General features: G+C 29.5%; 1 protein-coding gene across 3 annotated transcripts in view; it reads left to right on the top strand.

Annotated features, from left to right (window-relative positions):
* LOC103574876 (suppressor of lurcher protein 1) overlaps positions 1-14631 on the top strand; it is a 331756-nt gene that overhangs the window by 81209 nt on the left and 235916 nt on the right. The gene's annotated exons all lie outside the window — the stretch shown is intronic.

A 14631-nucleotide genomic window follows, 5' to 3' on the forward strand; every position in this document is an offset into this window, starting at 1 on the left:
CTATACTGTTGCGGTAATTATTATGATATTAGTATGGTAATAATTACTATATTAATACTATAATAATTACCCCAATAGTATGACAATGATAACCATGCTATTAAAGTAGTAATAACCATACTACTATAATTATTACTACCAAGCTAATATGTAATTATTACCATACAAGTGTGATACTTATTACAATACTACTTGGGTAATAATTATCATAATAGTATGTTAATTATTAACATACTATAACGGTAATTATTACCACAATCTCTATGGATGTTACTTCTATAAGACTCCTGTTATGGTAATTATTATCATACTACTACGGTAATGATTACCATACTATTGTAATCATTACCATACTATCACGATAATTATTACTACAGTTTCTATGGATGTTTCTCTCATAAGACTCCTGTTATGGTAATCATTACTAATGATTACCATACTATCACGGTAGTTATTACCACAGTATCTATGGATGTTACTCCTGTAAAACATAAAAGCCATTGCCACAAAACATTGTAATTGTTACCGTATATTTCATCTCGCTGTGTACTCAGATAGATCTTCATAAATATATAAGTATTCAACTTAATTTTAATTATTCAAACATATTTTTTTATTTTTTTCATGTCAATTTCATTGATATTAAATAATAAAAATACTATAAATAAATTTAAAATCATATTAAAACAACATTATTTAAAATATATTTTATTTCGATTTGTAAATCATACAAATTGGAATAAAATTCGTTATATACATTGTTTGTTACGTTTTACAAACTAAATTAGAGAAAATTGAATCGAAATCGGATTAACATCACCAAGGAAAATCCTACGGATTTATATGTGATGGTTTGTGTTAGCTAAAGGTTAAAAAAAAAAATTATAGCCCAGAAAAAAAGGTAATGCACGATAAAATTGAAGTATATTTATTTTTATTCATAAAAGGAAAATAAAAATATGATAGAAAAAAAGTTTATTAAATAACTATGGAGTTTTCAGTTTAAAAAATAAACAGTGCTTATCAACTTTTATCTTTTAACTAGTTTTTACATTCAATTTTTACGAGATTAAGTAGTTATTGTTTTAATATTTATTATAAAATAATATTTATTTATTAAATTAATATTTTCAAAAATTTATTCTCATTTCTAATCATCATTTATTATCTGAATTATTGCGATGAAAACTAGAAACAGCTAAATTTGAGGTAAAATAGGTCATTATAGTATGAAATTTTTTTTAATTGTTGTACTTTTGGAGCTGATTAACTTTCCCTATCATTTTTTCTATTTTTGATAAAAATAGAATTTTTTTTTGAATAATTTTTTGAGTTATCCTACTGTGACCTAACTTTCTTTACTTAAGCGAGCATAGAAATGCATGTATCATTAAAACCACATTAAAAGGTGGCATTTTGCCCAAACAGCAGCTTAAAGGACTTCTTATATTATTGATTACTCTATGATAATAATAGTAATAATCAAATAACTTCATTCTTCACAATTAACTGTTACTTCAATGATCTACGAGCAGTAGTCAAAACAAGATAAATTTTCTTGAGTTTACATTAATTTTATTTCAAATTAATGAGAAATTTGAAAATAACACAGTAAAAAATTTGCAAACTGAACGCGAAATTAACGCTAAAAAAAATTCCTCCTCACCCCTATGCGAGGTGATTTTTTTCAAACTCGGGAAGAGACACTATTTTTTTAAAAAATGGCTAAAAATATCGTGTCCAATTTTGCCTTATTGTCCTTTAAACGTAAAATTTATGATATAACTACAATTACGTAAATATCTATATAAATTTTTCAAATTATTTTTTCGCTAAAAAAATAAATTTTTTCTATATTTGGTATTTGTCAACTTTTGTTTATTTATATTACATAAATACTGTGTCAATATAAAATACCGATGTAGTCTTGTGGAGGTAAATATAAAAAATTTTATAAAAACCAACAGAACAAAATTAAACCAGCGAAAACAGTTGTGATATTTTTGAGTTATTATTCTTTATTTTAGATTAAATATTTTTTTTCCTTTCAGTGAAGTTTAAAATAACACACAATATGTAAATTTTCATGTAGAATGTATGTATCCATAAAGCGTGATGTTATTTGTACAAGTACCATCGTGTGTATACCAGTGTGTCAAATCCCCAGGCATTTTCCAGCAACCCCTTTGAAAAGCGCCCCTAGCCAAGGACGCCCATCGATACTAGCGTGGTCGACCAGTTGAATGTACTGCGGTTTTTCGGTAGAACAGTGATCCTCCGATGTGGATACCACATAGTTTAATATACTACCCTTATTTCACACTATCCTCAAAATAACCGCTATACAAAACCAACTTTTTTTCACCCCTTTATCATTTCGATTGAGAATAATTAATGAAACTTATCTTAATTATATGCTTCGATAATTCTTATATTATAAAGTATCATTAACAGTTCCATACACGGAGAGAAAAGAATAGTTGTAATTCCTATGTAGAATGGTAACTATTACTATGTTACATAGTAACGAGGATTTTTTAGCGTCGAGAGTCACGGGAGAGTAATCTCCCCCATTCTACATGGTAACGTTGGCTATGCTAGCATAGGAATGATTACCATTCTACATTGACGAGAGAACTATGCAAATGGGCATGACTACAATGTTACCTAGCAACATTTACGATGTTTTATTTATTTTATATTTAGTAAATAAGATTATGAAAAAATAAATAACTCAAGTTACTTTAAATATATGTAGAAATTGAATTAATCTATTGAAGTAATTAAAATATTGCTCATAATGAAATATCATTTTTTGATAAAAGATAAAGAATAATTTTAAAAATTATAATATTTAGTAATAAACAATTTATTTACTTGGTTTGTTTACTTCGTTGTCTTATATATATTTATTAAACTGTAATGACAACTATTCAAGCATGGGACTGAGTAACATTCTACATAGCCCTGATTCCCATGCTAAGTAGCAATTTTTACCATCGTACTTGTTTCAATGTAACATAGTAACCATTACCACAAAAATGGTAATGAATCCTATTCTACATAGCATTATTTACCATTTTACAAAAATAAGTCTGGTTACTATGTAGAGTGGTAATAATTACTATTCTTTTCTCTCCGTGTTTAAATCGGTGTCTACTGAAAATGGATCTCATTTAAAGAGGGTTTTTAATATTCATCAATGAAGTTCATTTTTTCTCAAGCAATAGAATTTATTTAGTATCTTATTAGTGGTAAATATTTTTATGAAAATAGCCACTGTATTTTCTAACGTTGGGCAAAATGAAACCCCAGTTTCGAACAAAATAGTAAATTACATACAGAGGAAAAAAAGTCGAATATTTCAACCCTTGTGTGTAATTGCCTACTTGAGCCAAGAAAATCACGGTAGTTATCACTAGTACGTTGTTTGAATTATCCCACATTGACATAGTAATAATTACTTGCAGTTATGGGATGTAAACCCATAATTTCTAAGAAAAGTAACCATAACTGTAGGAACGATTCTTATTATTATGGTAACAGTTCAGTTCCATACATAATGAACTTCGAAAATTTGAACTTTTGTAAATTTGAACTTACCTTTTTTTTCATGTTTTGTGTGCGTGGAAATATAAATTATTTAAGCCTCTACGCTTGAAACAGTACGATGCCTTTTTTCAGAGGTTTTGTGTTTCATTTATAAAAGTTCAAATTTACCAAAGTTCAAGTTGCCAAAGTTCAAATCTACCAAAGTTCAAATTGGTAAAGTTCGATTTTTAAAGTTCATTAGGTCGGTCACAATTCGTGTCTCGTATGGTTATTGAATTATGGTAATAATTACTATGCTGCTTCCCAAAAGTGTTTCGACTGATTCCAGACATTGAAACGTCCCAATATCAATACAAGTAATATGACAAAAAATATAAACAAATTTCAGAACTTGGGTGATGTCAGCCCTCACCTTTTGCTCAGGCAGTCAACTTCACTCTTGTCTGAAATCATCTTGTTTTATCTCTTGTCACACAATATACTATTTATCACTACTTACATGATTAAATTTTAAACTAATTACAGCAAAAGTATAATTAGAAAAATTTTTTTCTTTGAAATAACAAATAAATAAATGAATTAAAATAAAAATAAATAATTGAATTAAAGTTACAAATTTAATCATCGTAAATTACTCCCTATTAAAAGGAAAAAGGCAGCGAATGCAAGAGTAGAGATGGAAAATTAAATTTTTCCTGTCTCACATTTTTTCACATGTTTTATTTATTTATTACTCTTTTTTTTTTTTTTTTTTTTTTTACTGCATCGTCATTTGCCTTTCGCAATTTCTATCTGCGCGTACGGAAAATGGATAAAAAGACGAGGTAGTATGATCACCTAGCAGAGCTCGAGCTCACATCCGCTACCACTCTCTATATTCTTCCTCACAAAATTGATGCACACGGATTAATCGAGTAGTATTACAGTTGGCTATCGCTGTATATTACATAACATATATACTAGTAGTGTGATTTTTTTTCTCACCATGTCGATTTGACAGTCACTGCCGTGTGAGACTTGTGCTTTTAATGTGAATATAAAAAAAAAAAAAAAAAAAAAAAAATAATGCTTATAGTGTTCGCAGCTGCATTTTATTGATTGCCAAAAATATACTGGAACAAAAGTCTCTCGTCCTTTTATTTACTTTATTTTCTTTTTTTTTCTTTGTTTAATTTTTATTAATATTAGTTTCACAGGATGAAAAATAAAGAGCAAAAATCGTTAGAGTGTAGTTAAATTAAAATTTTATAGTCGTTTAAACCTATATTGCTACAAAAAATCGGAAGAGAGTTCGGAATAGATTCAATCTATCACTCCAAGTTTTGAAGTTTTTTTAAAAAAAAAGTCTCTCTGCGTATGGATATAATAAAAGGTGTATTCAAATTTACTACCATTGGAATTAAATCTATTACACTGACTAGTAATTTATACATGGCGAGAAATATTTAGAAAGTTTTATTAAAAAATTTTGGTTAAATTATTGGATTTGTTAGTGTTAGTGATATTTTTTAATAACATGAGCGTAAACTGTAAAAAAATTTGGTGTCGAAATGGTTTTCGAGGACTTTACACGGTCTGCTCGGTGTGAAATATTCTTGGTGTGAAATGCACATACAAGACATACAATTTCAGCGGTCATTTAATGGCTAAGCAATCATTTACTGGCTCAGTTATCCGATATACTGCAGATTTATAGACGCACAATAGGTGGTGTCTCTTCGACAGTAATTACTGTGAGCGTACAAATAACGATAGACGGCCAAAATAATTCTATGTATGACTCATTTATGGTCACTCGTATTTAGACCTTGTCTATTCGGTATTGTTATCGAACATTAACGCGCTTCTGGATGCTTCGGACTCAGTATACAATAATCCTGGGACTTGATATATTTCCAATACTACTTTATATACTAATAGAAAAAAAAAAAAACAATTCATTGATAAATTGTGTGAATGCTCTCTTAAATTTGAAATAGTGAAAATAGTGACTATTCACTGTTTACTAATTCAAATAGCGGTATAAGGTACCCGCGGGAAACAAGGCCTATCGGGTAATAAGGCCTAAGTCACAGAAATGATATTTAAAATAATCGCCTCCGCTAAAGGTTCTTGCATAGGGATGCTACGACAAATTTATAGAGTCCTGATACCACGTTCCCTGTCTTCTATATTTCATCATCCGTCATATGCTGTCGTAGCACAGAAGAAATTATAAAAAACAATCTAGTCTTCTGACTCGTAAAAAGCATTGTTGCTAAATTTAAGTGATGATTCATCTCTAATACCAATTTTATTAAGTATAGTTAAACTATTCCAGTTTGTTTAACCCGTAGGCTATATTACCCTACCGTAGTAAAATAAGGCCTATTCGTATGATTTTTGTAAAAGTATAATTTTTTGTTTGTTTATGGTAAAAATTACCATTACTTCATTACATTTTATGGCTAATATATTGAAATAAAGATTAATGATACATTTCGAAAATTAAATGCGTTATTTTCGATTCTATTCAAAATCTCCCTTAGCTAGGCCTTATTACTCGCAGGTACTTTACTTTTCACTGGCAATAAGTGACTATTCACTGCCTAATAGTGCTTATTACGTGATTTTCACTAATTCGTTTTTAGAGAGTACTCGAAAATATATTTCATTAAAACGCATTATTAAAAATATGCGTTCAATTACTAATATAACGAAAATACCGAGGTACTTGTACGTATAAGTCTTTTGTTTTACACCCTTCGGTGTTAGTACCTCAAATATTCTTCACACCACAGATTCCTAATTTTTTTACAGTGTATCATTTTACAAGTACACTTTTTAATATTTCACACCATCAATTCACACCGAGCAGACCATGTTTACACCAAAAATTTTTTAGTGTATTTTTTCATAAGTGCTTTTAAACCCGATCTCTTCTACAAATGATTTATAATTCGACTAATTATTTCAATCTCATCAAAAATAATCACCCTAATAGTTATTAAAATTTCAATAGTTATATAATATTACTTTAGTAATAAATCAGCCAAAAAAATAAATTGAACTGAGCAGATACTAATCTTCATTAACAAATGAAATTACAGATATAAGAGAAATAGTAATAATTATTTCCGGCATCTAAAGACTAATGATACTGCAGAAATACTTTAGAAACTATTTAATATTCTTAGACTATTCATTGTAAATTTATTAAGTCTATTCATATTCTATATTCTTGGTATATTTAATTACTGTTCGGTATTAAAAGTATTTCAATAATAATAATAACTTTGTTGAATATCTACGTCGAATTTAATATTGTCGACTTTATTATAAAAATTTTAAATTATTAACTTTTTATTTTATGTAACATGTGATTAAAAGATTAATATAAAAATAAAAACTAAAATGAGGGTTGTTAAATTTTTTTAAAAGTTTTATTCTTATAGCACTTACTCTTTATTGATCACATCACGTTTCTCTTCGTGTGAGTAAAACTTTTTTCACAGCAGGTTTGCTTTAATATTGCGAAAAGTTATCGTCGAGGAATGTTAGTATCAGTATAAAACAGTGAAGACAAGAATGAAAAAAAAACAAGGCAAAAATAGCAAAAAACTAAAAATATAAAACCAAACAAAAAGTGCATCATCACTGGATATTCTTTGGCAAACAATAAAAAGAACGATAAAATTTAAAAAATTAAAAACTATAGACAATATTTTTTATATTTTTTTTTTCAATATACTTTTCAAAGTCAATAAATGTTTTAGATTTTTATAGTATAAATTATATACGAGGTATTTATTTACTCAATGCAGTTCAAATTTTTAAAAATAATGCACACTTCATTCGCTCATGTGACAGAAATCTAAGACAATTAGTGACATTGAATAAAATACTCGGTAACACTATACTGTGAAAAATTTTTCAACTCTGTGTGGTGTAAATGACTCGGTGTAAAAATTTTGATGTGAAAATTACACCAAATATCGTGTTAAATTTAGACGATGTAGTGTTAAAACACGAGTTAATTTTACACCAAATTTACACCATTATTTCACACTACAAAGCCGTGTAAAGTTCACGGAAGCCATTTTTACACAAAAATTTTGTACAAGTGTAGTTAGCCTGTTTAGAAAATTTCATAGAATTCAATAGATTTTCATAAATTCCCATAGAAATTTTATAAAAATGAATAAGGTGTCTATGAGAAGTACATAGTTAAATATAGGCCTTATACATACAGCTATAAGAATTTATCAAATTTCTTAAGCAGGGTTATAAGATGCTCTAACCGACTTTATATGGTGTTATATATGTTCCTCAATAAATTCTCTTTTTCTTAGAGTAGTTCAAAAAAGTGTTGAAATTATTCAATATGAGTGAAATACTCGATAACGATGAAGTGTTCGTAAATCACACTTATGAGTTACAAAGCTTTCGTTTTTGAGGTCGGCAAAGGTTGGGGTTGGGGACTAGACTATACAGTATTTAGTCTCGTTCATCTGAACCAACATCTAGTTAATGATGTATATTTGTCAATAGTCTCAATATTTGATTGTTTTTTTGATAGTATAATAAATGATTAAGCTCAAGCAATTATTTGTGTTTGTTATATATTTGTGATAATTATATTTCGAAGCAGCATTTCGATTTATTATCTATAATTAATTTCCATTCTCATTTATAAAACAAATGACTATTTATTAGATTAGCTCAAAATATTATCCATCACAATAATTAACTAAATAACTAATTAGTGTAGTTTATTTTTGTTCATTTTATTTTAAAAATGATATCATAAATACTGCTAATGCAATATTGTTGAAAATAGTATTCATAGACGCTCAAGGCATGTCAGTTCAGTAACAAAGCGGAGAGTAGATAAAAATGACAAAAAATTCACTTTGAAAGGAATACGTTAATTTTATATTATAACAAGGCTCTGATGTGCGAGTAATATTTTTATTTTTATGTTCATTTTTTAGTAGTCTAGTATAGTATATGTTATGAATAACCAATTAGGTACTCGGAAGCATGACCACGTGCTTTTTATGTCTTTTTTTTTATAGTAAGATATATTTTTGCATCTGAAAATTTTGTTTTATTCGCCACCTAGTGGGGATCATATTAATCAAATTATAAGTATACTTCGTGTTGAAATGTAAAATGTAATACAGTTGAATTCTATGAACTCGGGTCTCATGAAATCAAATGCCCCTTCTTCTCTATAAAGTAAACTACTGCGCATGCGCTCTTACATGTATAGTATCGGGTGAGAGCGTAGTTTGTAGTTCGGGCAAAGATTTAGGTTAAGTTTGACGTTAATGACATTCGAATATACTTATTTTGAGTTTATAATTTTCGAAATAAATAAATTCTTTACGATACGTCAAGATTCTGCTCTAGAGGCATCGAATCCCTCGGAATTGCTATTTGATACCCGACTAGACCCCCATGAGTAGATACGGCACGAGTGGGATCACGCTCAGCTGCTAATTTTCTCACTCGTCCTTTGTGACACTGCGCCACCTGTCAGCTAGTACTAGAACTAACCCATACCACAATAAGTTACTTTTCAGACTAGTATATTAAATAGCTATTACCGCACATGTGCGTTAAATATTTTAAAATTCTACACTTTTAGTTTCTTTGACCATGATAGCAAAAAAGTGTCACTATCAGTAACTTTCTTTAATTTTGCTCCTCACAACCAAGTCTGCGACAGAATTAAAGGTGACTAAAACAAAATCCCATTGCCAATCTACGTGATAAATTAAATTATCCAATTATTTCAAAAATAAAAATAAAATAAACAATCGATTGATCAAACGTCAAATGTTATACAAAAAATAAATTTCTTCAATAGTATAATTGTTTATACAGCCCGAAAAATGAACAAATATCAAATATCGATTAATTACATTTCACAGTTATGTAATCAAATAATCATATATTCTGATAATTTACCAACGCATATCGCTTTTAATTTACCTATTTTTCCATCTCGCTTTATCTCCATTTTCCCCTATTGTTCACGACATTAGTAAAATTGTAATTGAAATATTAATTTATCGCGTAGGTAACGAGCGTGTAGTAATTAACACGAGTCGTAACGATTCCCATCCCTTTATATCAGCAGCCATACCTGCCCCTCTTTACCCATTTTACATCCCCCCTTACATTTTTTATTCCAAGCTATTACTAGTTACCAACACTACCACTATCTAGGCATTTACAACAACTACACGAGGCTTTTCATGTCACCGATAGTGCAATACATTATCAGCAGAGGGTAAGTGGTGTTAGGGATGAAAGGTAGAAAGGGAAAGGGAAAGGGGGAGAAAAGGGGATTGGAGAAGGCCAAATGAGGTTGGTAGTAGTGTACATTACATAAATACCAAAGCTCTTCGTCCCTCAGTACCCTTAACATCCTTTGCGATAATATAATGCACAGAAGTGTGGGAATCCATTTTGTTGGGTGGCTAAAAGGGTAAGGGGCTGAGTTTACCTATAACCCCCATTAGTATGCTCCACCGACGATTTCATGTACCAACGATCTCGAGCGATTGCTCGTTAAATTTATCTCGGGTAAAACTCACCTCTATTTCAATATATTACTTTTTTTTTGCTACGAATTAATCGGTGATAACTATTTTTGCGTTTAACTGGACGACTGTACAGAGTTGTTGAGAGAAGTGTGAGAACAATATTTTTAGTTGGATTGTAAGTAATGTTAAATGAAAATATAAAATATTTGGAGAGTGAAAAAAATTAGGACATTGAATTTTTTGATACGTATAATTGAGATCTGATGATTAAAATGGTGAATAAAAATTTAATGAATATTTAAATTATTACTGTTATTTTTTTTTTATTTTTTGTTATTACTGTAAATTTAAATCCAATTAAAAAAATTAGAATTTCATGAATAAAGTGAAAAAAGAAAAAGGCAAAGAATAGCTTTGTAAAGTGAAATTTTACGCCTCTATGATTATTTTACAATAGAAGTATTTATAAAAATTAATAAAACACTAGGGTAATATATTTTTAAATTAGGACTTTGTTTTATAATTTTTTTATTTTATTGGATGTGGAAAAACTTTTGCTGAATATTTCCCATAAGAAATGATGAGAATTATAATTCTTATTTACGCGGAATTAAATGTTGCGTAAAATAAGATCCGGGATCGGGAAAGATCGACAATTTTCGGATTCAATGTAAACCAGATCAAGGATAAAAATATCGAATGCAAATATTGAGATTCTAAATTTTTTCGAGTTGAAAGGTCGGTTTTCGAAAATCGGATCGAAAACAATAACTTCCTTCTTTTTTGAAAATTTTCAATTTTAGCGGGTTAAAAATTTCTGTAATTCGACTGCTTAAGGGGTAGTTCCCAAGGTTGGAAGTGGCCTAAGATTTTCGGCTGACTAATTAAGTTTTGGACGGTAGGGGAGAGATGCTGCAGTTGTAACAAAAAATTTTATTTTTTCGATTCCATCTGTATTTTTCTTAAGATAGTAAACTTGAAAACTGTCAGAAAGTTAGCTGATAGTACCTTTTCTGTGACTGATTTAGTTAATTAGCAAAAGGTCAATGTTAACTTATTAAAAAATCAATTTATTTAACTAAAGTCAGGGGCCAAGATGGCGGCGCACGTGGGCTGCAGTTGTAACACGGAACGAAAAAGATATTTTTCACCAAATTGCCTTTATTATTCAGTCTTAATACATACTATTATACTTAATTAACTCTTAAAGTCAAGTATTTAAACTTAAAGTAACACATATATTTGGATCTTTAATATAAATTATTAATCATTTATAAATATCAAAACTACACTATCCCAGAGTAGATTTGTGGCGCATCCAGTTTGCGCAGATCTCATATACGACTCTAAGTGTTACAATTGCTACTCGTTCAAGTGTTACAATTGACCCTCACGCAGAATTGTTAATAAAAATCTAATTACAATAACAAAAATCAGTAAATTGATATAAAATTCGATTATACAATACTCTTGATATGTCCCTTAAAGTATGAAAAGTCTCACATCATAACATTAAAAAACAAATTTGTTATTAAAAAAATTATGAACCGTACAAATAAAAATTTTCACGCAAATTTTCAACAATTCTCAATATTTTAATATCGGAACAAGTTAAAAAAAGAATAATAATAACTTTTAGTTTTTTTATTAGCTTTTCATTGTGTGTTACAACTGCAGCACGTTTCCCCTATTGAAATGTTTTAAAAATAATAACGAATCTATTTATTTGTCGGTTTATTATCCAATTAAAAGAGAAACCTTTTAGTAACGTAACTAAATAAAAAAAATTAAATTGATGAGTGATGGTTGCGATAAAGAACTCGTCGATGTTACATAGTAACATTGAGGGTACTTTTATGATGGATATACGTCAGCAATGACGTGGGAATTTTTCTTCATCCATTATCGACGTTTTTTTCACATATGTTCCCTAGTATATATATAAATATACATACCATAAAATTATAACTAACTTTACAATGAATAAAAAAGTTTTATATCCGTGCAAATAAATTTTATTATTGAAAAGTGAATTTTTAGTACACAACAACATAAAACCGAAATCTGATATGATTCAAGTGTTATGGATATGGTGAAAATATATTTTTAAACCATTGAGAAAAAAAAAAGAATATTCTAGTGGTAGTCGGAATTCAATTTTCCTCACGGGAGCACAGACACAATCCAACAAATTTGCTCGTCATCGATATTCTCTGAAGAGCCCTTCACAAATCGTTCTTGCCTGCAATTTGTTCCCTCTTATGAGTTGGGTGCACGTGAGAATTTCTATCACTCTTGTGTCTATTATCTGTATTCCTCTTTTCTTCGTTCTCAAGTAAAAGTGATTACTCAAGGAGTTTCAATTTTTTTACTATTATCCACTTATTGTATATAAAGAAAGAGGTAGGGCTGAAATGAGTCTCAGTCAAATTTTTACTGAAATATAGTTTGAGAGTTAAGACGTAATGCAGACATTAGAATTTCTAAAAAAAGTGTCATTTTAATTACATTTTAACTACTATCAATCGACTCTAAATTTGTTGGAAATAGAATTCATCAATAAACTGGTGAATAGAGGTCGCTATATGTCATTTCTTTTCGCAAACAGAGATAAGTATTAGAAATTTCAGCTGCAGATCTTGTAGAAAATGCATGCGCGCCATGAAAGAAAGTAAGACGTCCTAATCCTAGTTTTCAATTCTGGCAGATCTAAATTACGGTAAATTACCGTAAATTACGGTATTCGGAAAAATTATGGTAAAATGCAGTATCTACCGGTAATTGCGGTATGTTATGGGAAATTACAGTATTTTGGGTAAAATACAGTATTTTGCGGTGTTACGGTAATTCCCCGTTAATTTGTAGTATTCCTGCGGTATTTCATCGTAAACGTGCAGATTCACAGCAAAATTAGGGAGTTTCACCGTAAAGTCGAGTATTCTACTCTGTTACTGTAAAAATACCACGAATCGCGGTAAATTGACGTAATTGACCGTATTCTACTTATTTTTGCCGCAAATTACCGTAAAATTCGGCAAATTTGCTGTAAAATACAGTAATTTACCGTAATTCAAATCCACTAGGGTTGGCAATTACGCACACCGTTCGAAATGACTAATATTTTTCTTTCTTGCTAGGAAATATACTAATCCATACCAGATGCTCGGAAATTAAATTGAATATTTAATTACTTGAATATTTAATCACTTGAAAATTGAATCACTTGAATTTTCTACTGATTTATTTTTAAATTTTCACTCATTACTTTAGTAAAATACCCGAAACAAATGGAACTCATTTCAGATAAATAGAATTTATACTTGAGAGATTTCTTGTTATCAACGTCATTGAAATTTTTATTAATAAAATAAAAAGTTTTTTTTCTCAACAGTTCTCCTAATATATATATACAAAATTGATTGGTCTCCAAAGGAATACATTCTTTTATATCCTTAAAGCATCATCCCCACAGTTGGTCCCCCTAAGGAACAAGTCGGTTTCCTTACACAGTAAGATCTTAACGGGCAAATGTCGGTGCAAACGGTTTCAGGATTTTCCAAGTTTCACAGAGAGCCAATTTTATTTTTTTATTCTTTTATTTTCATGTTTTTTTTTTTTACTTTTTCTTCTTTATATTTTAAGTCTTTCTTTATCCCACGCTTTTACCCTCTTCAGCCCCTTGGGGGAGAAACTCTGGGTCGGCTTTTAGCAGAAGCCTTTCTGTGTCCGTGAGAGTTATCGCGTGATCTCTAGGCTACGAGGTATAAAGAAACGAGGATGAGGAGTAGTAGGTTGTAGTAGGGTAGATGAAGAGTAAAGGGTGAAGGGTGGATAGAGGTTAGCGCAGAAAGAGGTTGAGTAAAGGGGGAAGCTAGTAAGACAGAGAGACAGGGAGAGAGTAAAGTAGTAAGTAGTGTAAGGGTGGAGAAATGAAACGAGCTTTCAGATGTGGCATTGCCTTGCTTGCATCAGAGCCAATCTACGTAGATAAGATATTCGTAGTCTATTGGTGCAGAATTTATCTCAATTCTTTATTTCTCTCTCTATCTATCCCACTTTTAACCCAAAACTCTTTTTTAAACTTTTACTCAAGTGATATCTTGTTTCTGTCTTTTATACACGATACTTTAAAAACTTCACACTGTACTCAATTCAACGTGAATCAACTTTCCATCACCTATATAAATATATTTTTAAGTTATCTTTTGTGTTTCAAATATCAACAATCACTTTTTATACTTGACATCATTTTTCATATTTATTTTTAACGATTGCTTAAAAATTTACGGACTTGATGATTTTTTATTTCTTTACTCTTCTCGAAGTGAAATTTACTCTGAAAATTTTAGTGAATATTAATTATGAAAAATCTCCGTAGAATAGAATTTTAGTGAAAACCTGTAGATTAAATTACTAATAGATAGTGAGGTTAAGTCTTCTATATCGAGGCGGAAATAATTACGTGCTCCCTCTACATTTATTCCCGCCAAATAATTCAAAAAATTATAAGCAGCTGATAATCAAAAATTTCGGATTTATAGCA

This window comes from Microplitis demolitor, chromosome 4 (assembly GCF_026212275.2).
Source record: "Microplitis demolitor isolate Queensland-Clemson2020A chromosome 4, iyMicDemo2.1a, whole genome shotgun sequence".
Classification (NCBI taxonomy): domain Eukaryota; kingdom Metazoa; phylum Arthropoda; class Insecta; order Hymenoptera; family Braconidae; genus Microplitis; species Microplitis demolitor.